The sequence below is a fragment of the Delphinapterus leucas genome, chromosome 2, assembly GCF_059928025.1.
Source record: "Delphinapterus leucas isolate spDelLeu-1000000601 "Yukka" chromosome 2, BTC_Dleu_Yukka2, whole genome shotgun sequence".
Classification (NCBI taxonomy): domain Eukaryota; kingdom Metazoa; phylum Chordata; class Mammalia; order Artiodactyla; family Monodontidae; genus Delphinapterus; species Delphinapterus leucas.
The window spans coordinates 9070160-9094363 of record NC_143130.1 but is presented as its reverse complement, the minus strand read 5'-3'; the positions used below and the strand labels follow the sequence as shown (position 1 = coordinate 9094363).

The 24204-nt window shown below is 37.8% G+C and overlaps 1 pseudogene; it reads right to left on the bottom strand.

Annotated features, from left to right (window-relative positions):
- Positions 1-24204, bottom strand: part of LOC111177939 (cilium assembly protein DZIP1 pseudogene) — a 151234-nt pseudogene that overhangs the window by 4422 nt on the left and 122608 nt on the right.

Here is a 24204-nt window from a genome sequence, read left to right as displayed (position 1 = left end):
GGCACATTGTAGATACCAATTACCAGTCCACATGCACATGCCTTTCCTTCACCCCCAGTCTTCTCTTCCATGTTCACACCAGTTCTCAGTGTCACAGTCACATGGAATTCATTGTTTCATGAGCAAGCATAGCCATACTTTTTAACTTGCATTTATTTAAACCATCTGACCACATGGAATTGCCTATCCCGACCTGAAACTTAGCTCAGAAAATTCAGTGTTATGTCTTCCATGAACATGTCTTTAAACACTTTTGAAATTAAGTAGCATTTCCCGTGATCACACAGCCTTTGCTGTATATGTAGTAATCTAGCACTCACCTTGTGTGGAGTGATCTAGTATTCACCTTGCTCTGCTTTTTCTTTTGCTTTTTTTTTTTGGGAGGGGGGCGGTTAGTTAATGACTTCTCTCATCTATTATGAAAGAGTATTGTCTTTTTTTTTTTAACATCTTTATTGGAGTATAATTGCTTTACAATGGTGTGTTAGTTTCTTCTTTACAACAAAGTGAACCAGCTGTACATATACATATATCCCCATATCTCTTGACTCTTGTGTCTCCTTCCATCTCACCCTCCCTATCCCACCCCTATAGGTGGTCACAAAGCACTGAGCTGATCTCCCTGTGCTATGTGGCTGCTTCCCACTAGCTATCTGTTTTACATTTGGTAGTGTATATATGTCCGTGCCACTCTCTCACTTTGTCCCAGCTTACCCTTCCCCTCCCCATGTCCTCAGTCCATTCTCTAGTAGGTCTGCATCTTTATTGCCGTCCTGCCTCTAGGTTCTTTGTGACCTTTTTTTTTTTTAGATTCCATATATATGTGTTAGCAGATGGTATTTTTTTTCTCTTTCTGACTTTACTCGTATGACAGTCTAGGTCCATCCACCTCACTACAAATAAATCAATTTCATTTCTTTTTGTGGCTCAGTAATATTCCATTGTATATATGTGCCAAATCTTCTTTATCCTTTCATCTGTCGATGGACACTTAGGTTGCTTCCATGTACTGGCTATTGTAAATAGAGTTGCAATGAAAGTTGTGGTATATGACTCCTTTTGAATTATGGTTTTCTCAGGGTATATGCCCAGTAGTGGGATTGCTGGGTCATATGGTAGTTCTATTTTTAGTTTTTTAAGGCACCTCCAATACTGTTCTCCATAGGGGCTGTATCCATTTACATTCCCACCAACAGTGCAGGAGGGTTCCCTTTTCTCCACACCCTCTCCAGCATTTACTGTTTGTATATTTTTTGATGATGGCCATTCTGACCGGTGTGAGGTGATACCTCATTGTAGTTTTGATTTGCATTTCTCGAATGATTAGTGATGTTGAGCATACTTTCATTTGTTTCTTGACAATCTGTATATCTTCTTTGGCGAAATGTCTATTTAGGTCTTCTGCCCATTTTTGGATTGGGTGGTTTTTTTTTTTTGATGTTGATCTGCATGAGCTGCTTGTCAATTTTGGAGATAAACCCTTCGTCAGTTGCTTCATTTGCAAATATTTTCTCCCATTCTGAGGGTTGTCTTTTCATCTTGTTTATGGTTTCCTTTGCTGTGCAAAAGCTTTTAAGTTTCATTAGGTTCCATTTGTTTATTTTTATTTCCATTTCTCTAGGAGGGTAGGTCAAAAAGGATCTTGCTGTGATTTTTGTCATAGAGTGTTCTGCCTATGTTTTCCTCTAAGAGTTTGATAGTGTCTGGCCTTAACATTTAGGTCTTTAATCCATTTTGAGTTTATTTTTGTGTATGGTATTAGGGAGTGTTCTAATTTCATTCTTTTACATGTAGCTGTCCAGTTTTCCCAGCACCACTTATTGAAGAGGCTGTCTTTTCTACATTGTGTATTCTTGCCTCCTTTATCAAAAATAAGGTGACCATATGTGCGTGGGTTTATCTCTGGACTTTGTATCCTGCTCCATTGATCTATATTTCTGTTTTTGTGCCAGTACCATACTGTCTTGATTACTGTAGCTTTGTAGTATAGTCTGAAGTCGGGAGCCTCATTCTTCCAGCTACGTTTTTCTTTCTCAAGGTTGCTTTGGCTATTCAGAGTCTTTTGTGTTTCCATACAAATTGTGAAATTTTTTGTTCTAGTTCTGTGAAAAATGCCATTGGTAGTTTGATAGGGATTGCACTGAATCTGTAGATTGCATTGGGTAGTATAGTCATTTTCACAATGTTGATTCTTCCAATCCAAGAACATGGTATGTCTCTCCATCTGATTGTAACATCTTTAATTTCTTTCATCAGTGTCTTATAGTTTTCTGCATACAGGTCTTTTGTCTCCTTAGGTAGCTTTATTCCTAGGTATTTTATTCTTTTTGTTGCAATGGTAAATGGGAGTGTTTTCTTGATTTCACTTTCAGATTTTTCATCATTAGTGTATAGGAATGCCAGAGATTTCTGTGCATTAATTTTGTATCCTGCTACTTTACCAAATTCTTTGATTAGCTTTAGTAGTTGCCTGGTAGCATCTTGAGGATTCTGTATGTATACTATCATGTCATCTGCAAATAGTGAGAGTTTTACTTCTTCTTTTCCAATTTGGATTCCTTTTATTTCTTTTTCTAATTTGATTGCTGGGGCTAAAACTTCCAAAACAATGTTGAATAATAGAGGTGAGAGTGGGCAACCTTGTCTTGTTCCTGATCTTACTGGAAATGGTTTCAGTTTTTCACCATTGAGGACAATGTTGGCTGTGGGTTTGTCATATGTGGGCTTTATTATGTTGAGGTAAGTTCCCTCTATGCCTACTTTCTGGAGGGTTTTTAATCATAAATGGATGTTGAATTTTGTTGAATGCTTTTTCTGCATCTATTGAGATGATCGTATGATTTTTATCCTTCAATTTGTAAATATGGTGTATCACATTGATTGATTTGCGTATTTTGAAGAATCCTTGCATTCCTGGGATAAACCCCACTTGATCATGGTGTATGATCCTTTTAATGTGCTGTTGGATTCTGTTTGCTAGTATTTTGTTGAGGATTTTTGCATCTATGTTCATCAGTGATATTGGCCTGTAGTATTCTTTCTTTGTGACATCTTTGTCTGGTTTTGGTATCAGGGTGCTGGTGGCCTCATAGATTGAGTTTGGGAGTACTCCTCCCTCTGCTATATTTTGGAAGAGGTTGAGAAGGATTGGTGTTAGCACTTCTCTAAATGTTTGATAGAATTCACCTGTGAAGCTATCTGGTCCTGGGCTTTCATTTGTTGGAAGATTTTTAATCACAATTTCAATTTCAGGGCTTGTGACTGGTCTGTTTATATTTTCTATTTCCTTCTGGTTCAGTCTCGGAAGGTTGTGCTTTTCTAAGAATTTGTCCATTTCTTCCATGTTGTCCATTTTATTGGTATATAGTTGCTTGTAGTAATCTCTCATGATCCTTTGTATTTCTGCAGTGTCAGTTGTTGCTTCTCCTTTTTCATTTCTAATTCTATTGATTTGAGTCTTCTTTTTTTCTTGATTAGTCTGGCTAATGGTTTATCAATTTTGTTTATCTTCTCAAAGAACCAGCTTTTAGTTTGATTGATCTTTGCTATCATTTCCTTCATTTCTTTTTCATTTATTTCTGATCTTATCTTTATGATTTCTTTCTTTCTGCTAACTTCGGGGGTTTTTTGTTCTTCTTTCTCTAATTGCTTTAGGTGTAAGTTTAGGTTGTTTATTTGAGATGTTTCTGGTTTCTTGAGGTAGGCTTGTATAGCTATAAACCTCCCTCTTAGGACTGCTTTTGTGGCATCCCATAGGTTGTGGGTCATTATGTTTTAATTGTCACTTGTTTCTAGGTATTTTTTGATTTCCTTTGATTTCTTTAGTGATCTCTTGGTTATTAAGTATTGTATTGTTTAGCCTCCATGTGTTTGTATTTTTTACAGATTTTTTTCCTGTAATTGATATCTAGTCTGATAGCACTGTGGTCGGAAAAGATACTTGATAAGATTTCAATTTTCTTAAATTTACCGAGGCTTGATTTGTGACCCAAGATATGATCTATCCTGGAGAATGTTCCATGAGCACTTGAGAAAAACGTGTATTCTGTTGTTTTTGGAGGGAATATCCTATAGATGTCAATTAAGTCCATCGTGTTTAATGTATCATTTAAAGCTTGTGTTTCCTTATTTATTTTCATTTTGGATGATCTGTCCATTGGTGAAAGTGGGGTGTTAAAGTCCCCTACTATGATTGTGTTACTATCGATTTCCCCTTTTATGGCTGTTAGTATTTGCCTTATGTATTGCGGTGCTCCCATGTTGGGTGCATAGATATTTACAATTGTTATATCTTCTTCTTGGATCGATCCCTTGATCATTATGTAGTGTCCTTCTTTGTCTCTTCTAATAGTCTTTATTTTAAAGTCTATTTTGTCTGATATGAGAATTGCAATCAAGCTTTCCTTTGATTTCCATTTTCATGGAATATCTTTTTGATCCCCTCACTTTCAGTCTGTATGTGTCCCTAAGTCTGAAGAAGGACTCTTGTAAACAGCATATATACAGGTCTTGTTTTTCTATCCATTCAGCCAGTCTATGTCTTTTGGTTGGAGCATTTAATCCATTTACATTTAAGGTAGTTATTGATATGTATGTTCCTATTACCATTTTCTTAAGGTTTGGGTTTGTTTTTGTAGGTCTTTTCCTTGTCTTGTGTTTCCTGCCTAGAGAAGTTCCTTTAGCATTTGTTGTAAAGCTGGTTTGGTGGTGCTGAATTCTCTTAGCTTTTGCTTGTCTGTAAAAGTTTTAATTTCTCTGTTAAATCTGAAAGAGATCCTTGCTGGGTAGAGTAATCTTGGTTGTAGGTTCTTCCCTTTCATCACTTTAAATATGTCCTGCCACTGCTTTCTGGCTTGCAGAGTTTCTGCTGAAAGATCAGCTGTTAACCTTATGGGGATTCCCTTGTATGTTATTTGTTGTTTTTCCCTAGCTGCTTTTAATATTTTTTCTTTGTATTTAATTTTTGATAGTTCGATTAATATGTGTCTTGGCCTGTTTCTCCTTGGATTTTTCCCGTATGGGACTCTCAGTGCTTCCTGGACTTGGTTAACTATTTCCTTTCCCATATTAGGGAAGTTTTCAACTCTAATCTCTTCAAATATTTTCTCGGTCCCTTTCTTTTTCTCTTTTTCTTCTGAGACTCCTATAATTCGAATGTTGGTGTGTTTAATGTTGTCCCAGAGGTCTCTGAGGCTGTCCTCAATTCTTTTCATTCTTTTTTCTTTATTCTGCTCTGTGGTAGTTATTTCCAGTTTTTTGTCTTCCAGGTCACTTATCTGTTCTTCTGCCTCAGTTATTCTGCTACTGATTCCTTCTGGAGAATTTTTAATTTCATTTATTGTGTTGTTCATCATTGTTTGTTTGCTCTTTAGTTCTTCTGGGTCTCTGTTAAAGGTTTCTTGTTTTTTCTCCATTCTATTTCCAAGATTTTGGATATCTTTACTATCGTTATTCTGAATTCTTTTTCAGGTAGACTGCCTATTTCCTTTTCATTTGCTTGGTCTGGTTGGTTTTTACCTTCTCCTTCATCTGCTGTGTCTTTCTCTGTTTTCTCATTTTGCTTAACTTACTGTGTTTGGGGTCTCCTTTTGGCAGGCTACAGGTTCATAGTTCCCATTGTTTTTGGTGTCTGCCCCCAGTGGGTAAGGTTGGTTCAGTGGGTTGTGTAGGCTTCCTGGTGGAGGGGACTAGTGCCTGTGTTAGGTGGATGAGGCTGGATCTTGTCTTTCTGGTGGGCAGGTCCACGTCTGGTGGTGTGTTTTGGGGTGTCTGTGGACTTATTATGATTTTAGGCAGCCTCTCTTCTAATGGGTGTGGTTGTGTTCCTGTCTTGCTAGTTGTTTGGCATAGGGTGTCCAGCACTGTAGGTTGCTGGTCGTTGAGTGGAGCTGGGTCTTGGCCTTGAGATGGAGATCTCTGGGAGATTTTTGCCATTTGATATTACGTGATGCTGGGAGTTGTCTTGTGGAGCAATATCCTGAACTCGGCTCTCCCACATCAGAGGCACATGCCTGATGCCCGGCCAGAGCACCATGGCCCTGTCATCTCCATGTCTCAGAATAAAAGGGAGAAAGAAAGAAAGAAAAAAAGAAAGAAAGAAGGAAGGAAGGAAAGAGAGAGTGAGAGAGAGAGAGGGAGGGAAGGAGGGAGGAAGGAAGGAAGGAAGGGAGAGAAGAAAAGAAAGGAAAGTTATTAAATAAAAAATAATTATTAAAATTTTTAAAAATTTTAAGTAATCAAAAAAAAAAAAGAAGAGTGCTACCAAACCAAAAATCAATTCCACCAATGATTAACAATCACTAAAATCTATACTGAAACAAAAACAAACAAAAAAAACCCTGACAGACAGAACCCTAAGGCCAATGGTGAAAGCAAAGCTATATAGACGAAATCACACACAGTAGCATACACATACACATTTACAAAAAGAGCAAAAGGGAAAAATATTTATAAATATCATTGCTCCCAAAGTCCACTGCCTCAATTTGGATGATTTGTTGTCTATTCAGGTATTCCACAGATGCAGGTACATCAAGTTGATTGTGGAGATTTAATCCGCTGCCCCTGAGGCTGCTGGGAGAGATTTCCCTTTCTTTTCTTTGTTTGCACAGCACCTGGGAGTCAGCTTTGGATTTGGCCCTGCCTCTGTGTGTAGGTCACCTGAGGGCATCTATTCCCCATCCAGAGAGGACGGGGTTAAAGGAGCAGCTGATTCGGGTGGTCTGGCTCACTCAGGCTGGGGGGAGGTAGGGGTACAGATGCGGGGCGAGCCTGCGGCGGCAGAGGCCGGCATGACGTTGCACCAGCCTGAGGCGCGCCGTGGGTTCTCCCGGGGAAGTTGTCCCTGGATCACAGGACCCTGGCAGTGGCGGACTGCACAGACTCCCGGGAGGGGAGGTGTGGACACTGACCTGTGCTTGCACACAGGCTTCTTGATGGCGGCAGCAGCGGCTTTAGCGTCTCATGCCTGTCTCTGGGGTCCGCGCTGTTAGCCGTGGCTCGCGCCCGTCTCTGGAGCTCGTTTATGCGGTGCTCGTAATCCCCTCTCCTCACACACCCCGAAACAATGGTCTTTTGCCTCTTCGGCAGGTCCAGACTTTTCCCCGGACTCCCTCCCGGGTAGCCATGGTTCACTAGCTCCCTGCAGGCTGTGCCCACGCCGCCAACCCCAGTTCTCTCCCTGCGCTCCGACCGAAGCCCTAGCCTCAGCTCCCAGCCCCGCCCGCCCCGGCAGGTGAGCAGACAAGCCTCTCGGGCTGGTGAGTGCCGGTCGGCACCGACCCTCTGTGCGGGAATCTCTCTGCTTTGCCCTCTGCACCCCTGTTGCTGTGCTCTCCTCCACGGCTCCGAAGCTTACCCCGTCCGCCACCCGCAGTCTCCGCCCGCGGAGGGGCTTCTAGTGTGTGAAAACCTTTCCTCCTTCACAGCTCCCTCCCACTGGTGCAGGTCCCGTCCCTATTCTTTTGTCTCTGTTTTTTCTTTTTTCTTTTGCCCTACCCATGTACGTGGGGAGTTTCTTGCCTTTTTGGAGGTCTTTCTTCTGCCAGCGTTCAGTTGGTGTTCTGTAGGAGTTGTTCTACATGTAGATGTATTTCTTACGTATTTGTGGGGAGGAAGGTGATCTCCACGTCTTGTTCTTCCGCCATCTTGAAGCTCCTCCCCAATATTGTCTTTTTAATGTTGATATTCCCTGCTGTTTCACAGAGTACTGTGCACATATTTGTAAGTTCACTTTGAATTGAATTAATCTTATTGGTGACTTCACCTATCAATTATCCTTTTCAAGTATTTTCCTTTAGAAATGTCTTTGCCTTGATATATTCTAATTTCTAAAAGAAAACAATTTAATTTTGACCATAACATTTTTCAAAACAAAGTAATGGAAAGTACCATGAAATTCTAATGCTAGTTCTGAATAACACTTTAAATGGTACATCAAATGTAAAAAATACAAAACCCAATTCCCCTGAAAGCCAGAGGAAGAAAAAAAAATCCTTGATAATGCTATAACTAAAAACAGAGGAAATTAATACAATGCACAATTTTAATCCCAAGATTGCCATTTTTTTCCTTGGCTTTGGGACAAAATGAACACATTTATAAACTTTGCTTCTTGTTTTTCCTCATATTGACCTTACACATAACATACTGTGCAACTGAAACAACAAAGGAGCAAAATGATGCTTGAAAAATGCAGCACTTTCTTGCAACAATTCCTTAGGTGAATTTTAAATTGAAGTGGCACCATTCTTTAATCACTAGGAAAGATCCTGAGTGTGCCAGTATTCCTTTCAGTTCAGATAAACATTGATAAGATCAAAGCCGGCTCTAAGTTATCTGCCTTTACCGTGCCTTGACTGAATCTCAGAGTGAAATCATGCAGTTTTTCTTTATTTTGGTTAAGCCTTTGATCTTTTTAAAATACAGGCATGTCTGGCTAAGAAAATAGCTATAGAAGGCAAAAAGACATGCAAAAGAAAATGTTAACCACCAGTTGTGTTAAATGGGTTCAAGTTTAGGGTTTTGACAAGTATTTGATGTAAACATGAATTCAGCTTATTTCCTGTGGATATAGGTCTCTAGGCATTTATTTTGGGTGAAGTAAATACCTAAATCTCTCTAAATTTTTAAAAGACCTCAGTAATGTAAGTAAATGGTGTTCTTTTTAGTTTGGATTTCTGCATGTGATTCTATGTGGAATCTTAGGAAAGAAGGAGTAAAATAATAAAATTAAAGGCTATTTAAATAACAGTTCAGTGTGCATCTTAGGCAGAAACATAATATTCTGCTTTTTAAAAAGGTGTAAGTTAGTATTCTTTTTTCTTTAGTTACTGATAAGCATTTCTGTTTTCACTTAATTTACTCCCAGTCCCATGTACTATATTTGGAGCTAGAGTTTGGGTTGAAGGAGAGGAGAGCAAATCAATTTACAATATGGTTTTAATCAATAAATATATTACTCAAAAGTGTGACCTTTAACTCTTAGTTAAAAAACCCATACCAAGCAAGATGATTAACAACTTTTTATACAAACAAGTGCCTTACAATACTCAAACATTTAAACTGCACTAAAACCATCTTCAAAATTATTGGCAATCAGCATATCATGAGTTCACTTTTCCAAAGAGGCAGAAGTTACTCCTTTTACCATGGATCTGTCTTTCCTAACTACCAGATGAAATAGCTGCGTATAACCACCTGCAAATTTGATGTTTTAGTCTCTTTATTTGCTTTTGTGTTATGTTTACTGTCCCCCTTATATCAATCAGTAGTTCTATTCTTTATATATCTCTCTTCCTTAAAAAGTATGCCTTCATTTAAATGGAAAACATATTTTTAAGGGAGACATTTACTCATGCCTAGACTTGTGGGGTTTTTTTTTGTTTGTTTTCTCTTTGTTTTTTTTTTTCTTCAATTGCTGATCTGCCCCAAGGAAATGAATGTCGCTCTACTTATGATGCTGTTCTTTTTGTTGGATGTCTGCGGTTTATTACAGCTGGGGATTTTATAGGTGTCCACACTAAGCCTTTTCCTTGAGAGCAGAGATTACTTTGCCCAGTGCTTTGCTCGCAGAAATATATTTTAGAAATCAAGACAATATCTCAATATCTCTCTGGTTAATTCTGATTTGTTTCCACTGTTCACAAAGAGTGATTCTAAGCTCTTCTCATGATCTGAAAGCTTTAAATCATTTCATGAAACCCTACTGTAAATACCACCACAAAACACCTACAGAGACATAATTGGGTATTTCACATTGCACTATTTTTGCTTTTAAACCTCCTTGAGATCAATCAAGTTATCTTTCATAGTAGAGATAAACTCAGAATAAAAAAGTGGGCATAGTTATGTACCTTGAGAGAAGAGTGAAGAAGGAATGGACACACATTCTCTGTCAGTAATGATTATTTTGTTGTTTGTTTTTTAAAATCTGTCTACTGCCCCAGCCTACCAATGGACAGTGGTCATCTGATCGTAACAGCGCTGTGTGATAGTTCAAATCCCATAAATCCTCTTTATAACATGAGAAGAAATTAGGTCATTCTGCAGTTAATAGAATGTGAATATTTACACAGCTCAAGTATAATTTTCCAAAATCTTAATAATAGAATGCTCATACAAATACATGAACCTGTGTCAAAATTAGTTTTACCCATTCATAAAGGAACCAGTGAGATGGGAAAACTGGTTAGAAAAATTCTGCAGACTTTTATTTCAAAAACAAGAATTTTAGAATAAGATAGCTAGATTAGAGTCAAAACTAGTTACTATCTTTCAAAAAAATGGTGCTGTGAAAACAGGCATCCACATGTGAAGAACAAAGTCAGACTGTTACCTTACACCATACACAAAAAATAATTCAAAATGCGTCAAAGGCTTAAATTTGAAATCTAAAACTATAACACCTTTAGAAGAAAACATAGGAGAAAAATCTTCCTAATCTTGGATTTGACAATGATTTTTTGGATATGACACTAAAGACACAGGGAACAAAGGAAAAAATAGATAAATTGCACTTTATCAAGATTAAAATCTTTCGTGCGTCAAAGGACACTGTCAAGAGAATGAAAAGACAACTCACAGAAGGGGAAAAATATTTGCAAATCATATATATATATATATATATATATATATATATGATTATATCTAGACTATGTAAAGAACCCTTACAACCCAGCACAAGAAACAACTCAATTAAAAAATTGGTAAAGGACTTGAATAGACATTTCTCCAAAGAAATACACAAATGTCCAATAAGTGCATGAGAAGATGCTCAATGTCACTAGCCCTTAGAGAAATGCAAATCAAAACAGAGAGATACAACTTCACACCCTTCACAGTAGCTCTTATCCAAAACAACAAAAAACAAGGAAAAAAAAACAATAACCCAGAAAATAACTAGTGTTGGTGGAGGATGTGGTGTAATTGGAACACTTGTGCATTGCTTACAGGAATTTGAAATGGTATACCTGGTATAGAAAACAGTTTGGTGGTCCCTAAAATAGTTTAATGTAGAATTACTGTATGATTCAGCAATTTCATGCCTAGATATATATATAAACAAAATGTTTATCCATATAATAGAATAGAATTCCACCTTATAAAGGAATGATATTCTGATACGTGCTACAACATGGATGAAACTTGAAAACATGCTCAGTGAAATTACCCAGACACAAAAGAACAAAGTAATATGATATACTTAGAATAGGCAAAATCATAGAGATAGAAATTAGAATAGATGTTCTCAGGATCTGTGGGGAATAGTATATTATTGTTTAATGGGAACAGAGTTCCTGTTTGGGATGACGGAAGAGTTCTGAAAATGGATAAGGATGATCGTTGTACAATATTGTGAATGTACTTAATGCCACTGAATTGTCAACTTAAAATGGTAAAAATGATAAATTTTATGTATATTTTACCACACACACACAAGAAAAAAAACCCCTTCCCAATTGCACTGTGTCTGTGGTGACTGAATATAAATGCTAAACTTCGTTAGGAAAAGGGGAATGGAAAGTTGATATAATGCAGTAACTCTCAATAATATGTATGTTGAAATGTATTCAGGGCAACTTTTCTGAATGTCAGCCAACTGCTATCAGTTGTGAAAAAAACTGATCAATATCCCCCAGGGTGATAACCTCAGGCGTTGTCTTTTCCTAAGAGTGGAACCTCAGGTGGTTGTCTTTTCCTACGAGTGAGAAATCTGCACACTAACATATATCAATAATTTCTTAGTATGTAGTATGGAATCAAATAGTACATAGTAAAGTCAAAAAAGAATTAAGTAATCCTTCGGTTGCTCTGTTAAGTATTACCCCAATATAACACTGAAAATACTTGTCTCATATCAGAGTTTTGGTTAATTTTCCTTAAAAGTCTTCTATCACAAAATTATTTTAGTTAATACTAATTTGTAACTAAGTTCCTCTTGCCAGTTCCTTATTTTGATCATCAAAATATCAAAACATTACTCTTGGTCAAAAAAAAAAATGGTCTTACTATGGTAGGCCTTGATTATTTACTTGGGTATAGAAAGAGGTTGTCAAACTTGCGGGTCAAGCCTTCCCTCCTCAAGGTTCTCAAGTATACTAAGAATTCATGGCTTTCTAGAAGTGACTTCCTCATCCGTTTGAGGCTGGAACCATAGAACAGGTCCTTCCTAGAAGGACCTGGTAGGCATTGGATCAGCATTTAAAGTGCAATCCTTGTCTGTTAATGGTGAGCTTTCATATCTGATAAAGGAGATGTGTAGCCTTGGATGTCCAGTTAAATCACAGGAAAAAAAGGACACATTCTTTATGAAACTATGCAAATAATATGTTGCCATTAAAAGTAAGGAGATGCTGTAAAAAATATTGTTTTGAATTCTCAAAGAATACTGAAAATCAGATACCATTTAAATAATGCACTTCAGTTCTTATAACGCACAGTCTACTAAATTTAGGATCAGAGGTAAATTAGGAAAAGAAGGAAAGGGCTCTGTCATATATCCATCAGAAAAGAAAACATTGAAACCACATCACTATTCTAAACAATTGCTATCCACACATAACTTCCCTCGTGAATACTTTCAGTCCTCTGCTTTCATAAAGTCATCTGCTTCTGAACCAAAAAGAGAAGCCCTTGAAATAACAAAGGTTAGAAATAACTAGTATGGTCACTATTTTATAGCAGAACGTTCAAACAAGTGTTAGAGGGAAGCAAAAACCACCTAGAGATGAGACTACATGGCTGTGGTTAGTTTACTACAGTAACAAGAATATGACAATAGAGTAGAGTAAAGTTCTGCGTTAGTGTGCAGTATTTCATTATTTTATAAAGATTTCATCAATGTTTCACCTGAGGGCATGAACATACCATGGCCTTGACAGTCTCCAATCTGTTAGGTAATATATACAGTCTCTGAAACGTTTATGTCAATAGTACTTTACCTCTGTAAAATTAACCAGGAAGGCTGAGCTTTTTAGATTTGACAACTGTCTTCATGCAACTCATAAAGATGTGTGAAGCTAGTGAAAAAATATGCTAAACAAGTCTACCTTCTTTTAGTGTCACTTTTTATAGGGTGAAAATCTTTATGATTTTTCCTGGAGTCCTCTAGAAATCTGAAAGATACTTTTTTGTCCTAAAACAAATCCTAAAAAATTATTTTTCTGAATTCTATATATAATTTTGGGTAGGCAAAAATAAAAAATGTTATCAGAGGATATTTACTCACCTGATTAAGACAGGAGGTAAATGCTGAGAATGAATGGGAGCTGAGCTATCTAATGCTCAAAGTTATAAGACAGCATGTAAACTAAACAGAAGATGTTGGAATTATAAGGAAGTTTATCCCCTTCAAAGTGAGAAATTTGGGCTGTTTGAAGCATGTTAAAATATCAAATTTCCTATAGGAAGATTCCCAAATGGTAAATAATGATCTTTTATTACTTCTTACAGCAGAATGAATATTACCAGATTAATTTTGTCATTTTAACAAATAAAGAGAAAATCTAAATTTTAGTCTTGCTTTAATGTAACATTTGGCACCAAAGAATTCAAAATGTTTTCATAAATAAAGCCATTTTAGCCACATTATAACACATATCATTTTGTCTTTTACACTTGTCATTTGCAGCTATTATAATCAAAGGAGAATAAATACCATTTCCTCAGACCTCCTACAACCTGCTATAAACATTCAAGTTTTTTCCTTCACTATGCTGTTTCATATTTTGAATCCTTACAAAGCCACTTTATCTTTTGAAAGCAAAAATACATCCTATTCCCTTGAATACATATTATTTGCCATAAATATTCTAGTATAATTGCAACTACTCCTATTATAACTTTTAAACAAAATATCTGTCCTTCACAGAGAGAACAGGGAGGTAGAGAGTTAAGAAGCCTGTCATACTTACTGCATACCAGTGATGAAGTAATCCCCTAAAGCTATCTACATACCTTTTATAACTTCATAAATAATATAATTGTGTCACTCTGCAATTATAGCAAGGTTTTGGTGTTATATCTTCAAAAATTTTATGTTAATTAACTCAAGTATTCATTCAAATTTTTAAATTAAGCATTTTAGAAATTATATTTAAGCTAATACTTTTCAAAACATAATGACTGCTGATATGAAAATTGGCAGAATAATAATTTAATTAAATTGAACAAAGTTTTATATCTTTCTGTGTCTCATCTTAAACATGTGGAGTAATATTATCTAATCATTAAACAGAATACGAGGTTAAGAAAGGTCAAGTTAACTATTATCTTAATGAAGAACTAAACTCAAATCTTATATATTTAAAAGGACAAAATTGTATTATTGCCCAACCTGATAAAACCAGAGGACACAAATTTAGCTTTTCTTTTTAAACCAAAATTATTAAGCTATTCTTACTAGTCCAGGGAATCACCTTGATCCTATAAATTCGGATTGAGTTAGCAATTTCTTTGAGAAGGCTTTTTTTTTAACTAGGAAAATTATGTCTCTAAATTTTCTGGTAGCTACGAAAGAATATTATATGTATGTAGCTGCTCCTTAATCTCTATAAATTAATCAGGTTCTTTCAGCATAGGAGACATTATAATTTAATTTATTAATATTCTCTGGGAGTAGGAAAATATTCCACATGCAACACAATGAGAGCTAAAAGATTTTCCTAATGATAGACAAGCATAGTTTCCAGTTTCATAATCTCAGTTTTACTGTCTCAGATACAGAAAAATTTACAGCACAGGACACAAAAACCCTTCCAGGCCTCAAAAGGCTGTTGTCTCCCAGTGGGCGTAAATAATTCCTTATTTTATATAGACAACCAAACAAAAGGACTAATGAGATCTAGAATGAGCACCCATCTCTTCAGTAGGTATTGCCAAATGGTCAGACCAAAAAAATCAGATTTCCAGTCATTGCTGCCACCAGTGGGGAAAACTTATGGGCTATGTACCAACTAAAAGCAGAATTGAACTTAGTCAAGGAACAGAAACAAACAAAAAACCCACATACAGTTAGGAAGAGAGAGAGTCAGAGAAGGCAGCATTTCATTTCCACTTCACAGTTGGGATTCCCTCCAAGGGCCGAGTAAACAGGCCTGGGAATAGAATGCACAAGGGGTACACTTCTTATGTAAATATAAAATTAACACATGTTAAATTAATGTATTTAATAACTCATTCACTATGCATTGAGATGGTAAACCTAGTGCCAAGAGCATATGAAGAAATGGGTATTTATTAACCTTTCTGTAAAAAAATTAGAAATTTAGAATAAAATTGCTAGGTTGGATAAAATACTGTTTGTACAGGATAGCAAAACCGAAAGTTTTGCAACTGTCTTTTCTACCAAACAGAAATCTGCAAATTAATATATAACTTCTATGTTGCTGGGCTCTAATCTAATCCTCCTAGTTAATTGAATAATCCTTGAATTGCTCTGTGAAATAATTCCTGATCATAACACGAAAAGACAGGTCTCCCCACTTTTGCTTTATTTCCAAGATTTGGATACTTCTCCTTTTTATGAAAGAAACTGTAAAAGAAACATGAGATGTTTTTACTATAATATAGTGCTCAAGTTTGAAGAAAATTCTAGATCTTAAAAGTCTTTTAATCACTCATTCATCATCATTATTCAAATCACTTCTCCTCTGAGACAGTTTTTCAGTTTTTGAAATGAAGATGAGATCAAGATGATTTTGGGGCTCTTAAGATTTTTAAAAATTCTGATATTAGCTGAGCTTCTTAAATTTTTGTAATTATATACGCTGACCAGTAATTAAGCTTTTCTGTTTTTTGGGTGTTTTAAGTAGTTAGAGGGCTTAGATAAACTTGAATCAGGCCAGTGGCTTTCCATTAGAGAAGAAGAGAAAAGAAGGAGAAATATTATTGACACTGTTCAGATCAGTGCCCACAGGGGAAGGCTAGACCCTCTTGATAAAAGTATCAGGAAAAAGCCCAAAGGCAATCCAACCTTCTCACTAGATTCTAATCCCTGATATCATCCCCCCCGCCCCCACCCCATGCACACACACACACACACACACACACACACACACATATCCCCCTCCACACTTTCAAAGAAACCCTAAGGCTGTAAGGAACAGAGTTTAAAAGTTATTGGTCTATGCAAAGTTAAATATAGGGAGTCTGTTGTGACACAAAGTATAACTTTGTCCATTCCATGAATCTAAACAGCTTTCTGTTTACATCAGTCTTAATTCAGTAATTTGCAAGCTCCTCAAAATTATTCTCTCTCTCTCATTCTCCTTACCTCCCTCCCTTCCTTCCTTCTCCCCTTCCTTCTTTTCTCCCTTCCTTTTATTGAATGTAGTCGTAAGTATAATGCAAGAATTTCCTACAAAATTGAAGATAGAATTTCACTGTATTCCAGTCTTCTCAAGTAGGCAAATTAGACAGAGAAAGGTGTTTGCTAGTTAGACATCTAGAGTCCATGCTCCTTTTCTACTCCTCTAATCTATTCTATGCTATGAGAACGTGTCCCCTTTTGCAGGGTGCATAATTCCAGAGTCCAAATCTGAAGCTGTCCTGCCTTGAACTCCTTTGGACAAATCCTGACCTGCCCTCTGCCTGAAGTGACCTCATGTAATTTGGTGCAAAAATAGTAATATGCTGCTTACAAGGTGCTCAGATCACACTGAAGAACACGGGCACACCAGTATCTTTCTAAAATCTAAATTTCTGAATCTCACCTCAAAAATGTTGTGGACCTATATTTGATAAAGGGGAAATAATGCAATTCAATATTACAGTACTTGGATGCCTATAGGAGATGACTTGTATATACAAAAAGAGTGAATTAAAATATTAATCCCACTCACTGTATAAAGGAAAATTCCACACATGGCCTCTCTCCTGCTCCGGGCCATGTCTCTGGCTCAATGATGTATCTTGTATTTTCCTTAGTTTTTATAAAGAAGGCTCCCAAAGTAAATCCTACTTTCTTTATTCTTATTAGCTGTTAATTCCCTTTCACCCTTGGAGGTGTTCTTCCCCACAAAGCCCAATATATGAGAAGAATTTCTTTTTTTAAAATCAGGGATGTAGTGAATGGACTTGGGCATTGGGGTTATACAGATCTGGGTTACTGAACTTAATATTATGACATACTGTGACTTTTTTTTTTTTTAAGTATCTGTTTTTAAGATAACTCTAAGAAAACCAAAATCTAAATTACCCTAATTCTTTTCAATATCTCTTTCTACCAAATTCCCCAAACACAGGTAGAGGTTGGTCTAATCCTAATTTGTCCCTTAGGTACAGAGGTATAAACATTCTTTCCTCCCTGTAATTCAGAGAAGAGTTTACTGAATAAGTTACAGAGCTCCTCAACCCGATCCCCACAATGACCAAAGAGACTTTATTGTGGGCATGGCTGACATGCTGGATAAAAAACTTGGGAAATGAGTAGAGAGAACAGGAAGATTGTGGAAAATAAAAGGTTTCTTTCCTCAGTATAACAAAGTGAGAAAGCCAGACTTTTTAAAAGTTAAAGTTCATTTTTTCCTAGGATATTACCTCTGAAAGTAGCACTATCTTGTTTAATTTGGATTGTAATAAATATCTTCAAAGATTTCCACCAGTTTAATGAAGTAATAACAGGCCAAATGTGGTCTACCATCATTAACAATCGTCTCTGACAAAGGGTTTTAAACCCAGGAGCCAACTCTGATCCATTTTTAGCAGATGCTTGGAAGAATGCATTTTAAAATATATTTTTATCTGTATGAGGGCTCTTAAAAAGAAAAACAAAATTGACTAAGTCCTTCTTGAGTTGTTGTGAAAAATGAATTTGTTAATACCTGTGAAATTCTTAGAACAAGACCTTTTACATGGTAAGAATGCATTCCATTTCCATTTCTCTAGGAGGTGGGTCAAAAAGGATCTTGCTGTGATTTATGTCATAGAGTGTTCTGCCTATGTTTTCCTCTAAGAGTTTGATAGTGTCTGGCCTTACATTTAGGTCTTTAATCCATTTTGAGCTTATTTTTGTGTATGGTGGTAGGGAGTGATCTAATCTCATACTTTTACATGTGCCTGTCCAGTTTTCCCAGCACTACTTACTGAAGAGGCTGTCCTTTCTCCACTGTACATTCCTGCCTCCTTTATCAAAGATAAGGTGATCATATGTACGTGGGTTTATCTCTGGGCTTTCTATCCTGTTCCATTGATCTATCTGTTTTTGTGCGAGTACCATACTGTCTTGATTACTGTAGCTTTGTAGTATACTCTGAAGTCAGGGAGCCTGATTCCTCCAGCTCCGTTTTTTGTTCTCAAGATTGCTTTGGCTATTCGGGGTCTTTTGTGTTTCCATACAAATTGTGAAATTTTTTGTTCTAGTTCTGTGAAAAATGCCAGTGGTAGTTTGATAGGGATTGCATTGAATCTGTAGATTGCTTTGGGTAGTAGAGTCATTTTCACAATGTTGATTCTTCCCATCCAAGAACATGGTATATCTCTCCATCTATTTGTATCATCTTTAATTTCTTTCATCAGTGTCTTATGATTTTCTGCATAAAGGTCTTTTGTTTCCTTAGGTAGGTTTATTCCTAGATATTTTATTCTTTTTGTTGCAATGGTAAATGGGAGTGTTTTCTTGATTTCACTTTCAGATTTTTCATCATTAGTGTATAGGAATGCCAGAGATTTCTGTGCATTAATTTTGTATCCTGCTACTTTACCAAATTCATTGATTAGCTTTAGTAGTTGCCTGGTAGCATCTTGAGGATTCTGTATGTATACTATCATGTCATCTGCAAATAGTGAGAGTTTTACTTCTTCTTTTCCAATTTGGATTCCTTTTATTTCTTTTTCTAATTTGATTGCTGGGGCTAAAACTTCCAAAACAATGTTGAATAATAGAGGTGAGAGTGGGCAACCTTGTCTTGTTCCTGATCTTAGTGGAAATGCTTTCAGTTTTTCACCATTGAGGATGATGTTGGCTGTGGATTTGTCATATATGGCCTTTATTATGTTGATGAAATTTCCCTCTATGCCTACTTTCTGCAGGGTTTCTATCATAAATGAGTGTTGAATTTTGTCAAAAGCTTTCTCTGCATCTATTGAGATGATCATATGGTTTTTCTCCTTCAACTTGTTAATATGGTTTATCACATTGATTGATTTGCATATATTGAACAATCCTTGCATTCCTGGAATAAATCATGGTGTATGATCCTTTTTATGTGCTGTTGGATTCTGTTTGCTAGTATTTTGTTGAGGATTTTTGCATCTATGTTCATCAGTGATATTGGCCTGTAGTTTTCTTTCTTTGTGACATCCTTGTCTGGTTTTGGTATCAAGGTGATGGTGGCCTCGTAGAATGAATTTCGGAGTGTTCCTCCCTCTGCTTTATTTTGGAAGAGTTTGAGAAGGATAGGTCTTAGCTCTTCTCTAAATGTTTGATAGAATTCGCCTGTGAAGCCATCTGTTCCTGGGCTTTTGTTTGTTGGAAGATTTTTGATCACAGTTTCAATTTTAGTGCTTGTGATTGGTCTGCTCATATTTTCTACTTCTTCCTGATTCAGTCTTGGCAGGTTGTGCATTTCTAAGAATTTGTCCATTTCTTCCAGGTTGTCCATTTTATTGGCATAGAGTTGCTTGTAGTAATCTCTCATGATCCTTTGTATTTCTGCAGTGTCAGTTGTTACTTCTCCGTTTTCATTTCTAATTCTGTTGATTTGAGTCTTCTCCCTTTTTTTCTTGATGAGTCTGGCTAATGGTTTATCAATTTTGTTTATCTTCTCAAAGAACCAGCTTTTAGTTTTATTGATCTTTGCTATCGTTTCCTTCATTTCTTTTTCATTTATTTCTGATCTGATTTTTATGATTTCTTTCCTTCTGCTAACTTTGGGGTTGTTTTGTTCTTCTTTCTCTAATTGTTTTAGGTGCAAGGTTAGGTTGTTTATTCGAGATGTTTCCTGTTTCTTAAGGTGGGCTTGTATTGCTATAAACGTCCCTCTTAGAACTGCTTTTGCTGCATCCCATAGGTTTTGGGTCGTCGTGTCTCCATTGTCATTTGTTTCTAGGTATTTTTTTATTTTCTCTTTGATTTCTTCAGTGATCAGTTCGTTATTAAGTAGTGTATTTTTTAGCCTCCATGTGTTTGTATTTTTTACAGATCTTTTCCTGTAATTGATATCTAGTCTCATGGCGTTGTGGTCGGAAAAGATACTTGATACAATTTCAATTTTCTTAAATTTACCAAGGCTTGATTTGTGCCCCAAGATATGATCTGTCCTGGAGAAAGTTCCATGAGCACTTGAGAAAAACGTGTATTCTGTTGTTTTTGGATGGAGTGTCCTATAAATATCAATTAAGTCCGTCTTGTTTAATGTATCATTTAAAGCTTGTGTTTCCTTATTTATTTTCATTTTGGATGATCTGTCCATTGGTGAAAGTGGGGTGTTAAAGTCCCCTACTATGAATGTGTTACTGTCCATTTCCCCTTTTATGGCTGTTAGTATTTGCGTTATGTATTGAGGTGCTCCTATGTTGGGTGCATAAATATTTACAATTGTTATAACTTCTTCTTGGATCGATCCCTTGATCATTATGTAGTGTCCTTCTTTGTCTCTTCTAATAGTCTTTATTTTAGTCTATTTCTTCTGATATGAGAATTGCTACTCCAGCTTTCTTTTGGTTTCCATTTGCATGGAATATCTTTTTCCATCCCCTTACTTTCAGTCTGTATGTGTCTCTAGGTCTGAAGTGGATCTCTTGTAGACAGCATATATATGGGTCTTGTTTTTGTATCCATTCAGCCAGTCTGTGTCTTTTGGGGGGAGCCTTCAATCCATTTACATTTAAGGTAATTATCAATATGTATGTTCCTATTCCCATTTTCTTAATTGTTTTGGGTTTGTTATTATAGGTCTTTTCCTTCTCTTGTGTTTCTTGCCTAGAGAAGATCCTTTAGCATTTGTTGTAAAGCTGGTTTGGTGGTGCTGAACTCTCTCAGCATTTGCTTTTCTTTAAAGGTTTTAATTTCTCCATCAAATATGAGTGAGACCCTTGCTGGGTAGAGTAATCTTGGTTGTAGGTTTTCTCCTTCATCACTTTAAATATGTCCTGCCAGTCCCTTCTGGCTTGCAGAGTTTCTGCTGAAAGATCAGCTGTTAACCTTATGGGGATTCCCTTGTGTGTTATTTGTTGTTTTTCCCTTGCTGCTTTTAATATGTTTTCTTTGTATTTAATTTTTGACAGTTTGATTAATATGTGTCTTGGTGTGTTTCTCCTTGGATTTATCCTGTATGGGACTCTCTGTGCTTCCTGGACTTGCTTAACTATTTCCTTTCCCATATTAGGGAAGTTTTCAACTATAATCTCTTCAAATATTTTCTCAGTCCCTTTTTCTCTTCTTCTTCTGGAACCCCTATAATTTGAATGTTGGTGCGTTTAATGTTGTCCCAGAGGTCTCTGAGACTGTCCTCAGTTCTTTTCATTCTTTTTTTCTTTATTCTGCTCTGCAGTAGTTATTTCCACTACTTTATCTTCCAGGTCACTTATCCGTTCTTCTGCCTCAGTTATTCTTCTACTGATCCTTTCTAGAGTATTTTTATTTCATTTATTGTGTTGTTCATCGTTGCTTGTTTCATCTGTAGTTCTTTTAGGTCCTTGGTAAATGTTTCTTGCATTTTCTCTATTCTATTTCCAAGATTTTGGATCATCTTTACTATAATTATTCTGAATTCTTTTTCAGATAGACTGCCTATTTCCTCTTCATTTGTTAGGTCTGGTGGGTTTTTTTCTTGCTCCTTCATCTGCTGTGTGTTTTTCTGTCTTCTCATTTTGCTTATCTTACTGGATTTGGGGTCTCCTTTTTGCCGGCTGCAAGTTCGCAGTTCCCATTGTTTTTGGTGTCTGTCCCCAGTGGCTAAAGTTGGTTCAGTGGTTTGTGTAGGCTTCCTGGTGGAGGGGACTAGTGCCTGTGTTCTGGTGGATGAGGATGGATCTTGTCTTTCTGGTGGGAAGGTCCACGTCTGGTGATGTGTTTTGGGGTATCTGTGGACTTATTGTGATTTTAGGCAGCCTCTCTGCTAATGGATGGGGTTGTGTTCCTGTCTTGCTAGTTGTTTGGCGTAGGGTGTCCAGCACTGTAGCTTGCTGGTCGTTGAGTGAAGCTGGGTCTTGGTGTTGAGATGGAGATCTCTGGGAGATTTTCGCCATTTGATACTACATGGAGCTAGGAAGTCACTTGTGGACCAGTGTCCTGAAGTTGGCTCTCCCACCTCAGAGGCACAGCAGTGACTCCAGGCTGCAGCTCCAAGAGCCTTTCATCCACATAGCTCAGAATAAAAGGGAGAAAACATAGGAAGAAAGAAAGAAAGAAAGAGGATAAAAGAAAATAAGATAAGGTAAGGGAAAATAAAATAAAGTTGTTAAAATAAAAATATAACTATTAAAAAAAATTTTTTAAGTTAAAAAAGACAGATAGAACCCTAGGACAAATGGTGAAAGCTAAGCTACACAGATAAAATCTCACACAGAAGCATACACATACACACTCACAAAAAGAGGAAAAGGAGAAAAAATAATAAATCTTGCTCTCAATGTTCACCTCCTCAATTTGGGATAATTCGTTGTCTATTCAGGTATTCCACAGATGCAGGGTACATCAAGTTGATTGTGACAATTTAATCCACTGCTCCTGAGGCTGCTGGGAGAGATTTCCCTTTCTTGTCTTTGTTCGCACAGCTCCCGGGGTTCAGCTTTGGATTTGGCCCCGCCTCTGCATGTAGGTCGCTGGAGGGCGTCTGTTCTTCGCTCAGACTGGACGGGGTTAAAGGAGCAGCTGACTCGGGGGCTCTGGCTCACTCAGGCCGGGTGGAGGGAGGGGTACGGAGTGCGGGGCGGGCCTGCGGTGGCAGAGGCCGGCATGATGTTGCACCAGCCTGAGGCACGCCGTGCGTTCTCCAGGGGAAGTTGTCCCTGGATCCCGGGACCCTGGCAGTGGCGGGCTGCACAGGCTCCCCGGAAGGGGGTGTGGAGAGTGACCTGTGCTCGCACACAGGCTTTTTCGTGGCGGCAGCAGCAGCCTTAGCACCTTATGCCCGTCTCTGGGGTCCGCGCTCATAGCCGCGGCTCGCGCCCGTCTCTAGAGCTCCTCTAAGCAGCGCTCTTAATCCCCTCTCCTCGCGCACCAGGAAACAAAGAGGGAAGAAGAAGTCTCTTGACTCTTCGGCAGGTCCAGACTTTTCCCCGGACTCCCTCCTGGCCAGCCGTGGCGCACTAACCCCCTTCAGGCTGTGCCCATGCCGCCAAGCCCAGTCCTCTCACTGAGCTCCGACCGAAGCCCAAGCCTCAGCTCCCAGCCCTGCCCGCCCCGGCGGGTGAGCAGACAAGCCTCTCAGGCTGGTGAGTGCCTGTCGGCACCGACCCTCTGTGCGGAAATCTCTCCGCTTCGCCCTCTGCACCCCTGTTTCTGTGCTCTCCTCCGTGGCTTCGAAGCTCCTCCTCTCCGCCACCTGCAGTCTCTTCCCGCAAAGGGGCTTCTAGTGTGTGGAAACCTTTCCTCCTTCATGGCTCCCTCCCACTGGTGCAGGTCCCGTCCGTATTCTTTTGTCTCTGTTTATTCTTTTGCCCTACCTATGTACGTGGGGAGTTTCTTGCCTTTTGAGAGGTCTGAGGTCTTCTGCCAGGGTTCAATAGGTGTTCTGTAGGAGTTGTTCCACGTGTAGATGTATTTCTGATGTATCTGTGGGGAGGAAGGTGATCTCCGCGTCTTACTCTTCCGCCATCTTCCCCCTCTCCAAAAAGAACATTTTAAAGTAACAAATAGTAGAGTCTACTCTGTGTGAAGGTTAAATTGATTCCATGCACAATTTGATATTTAAAGTTGTTTAGAAGACCATCCCCAAAACATCCATCAATATAGAATACTGGACTTTCGGATATAAAGCCACCATTAGACCCACAACATGTAAAGAACTTGGATACTATCAATCTCATCCTTACCACAGGAAAATGCTGAAAAACTTGAAAATCAATAACTTTTCTAGTACCCGTCACAGAACTGAGGTCATAGTGAAAACTACCATCCCCAAATCTGTAGAAGACAGGTGAATTCAAAGAGTCACAACCAAGACATGCTTTCGTAAGGAAGTCACTGGAGCCAGAAAGTGGTAGGAAGACTTAAATGGTGACTTTGACAAATTGATGGACGTTGAGAGTGGACTAACTTGA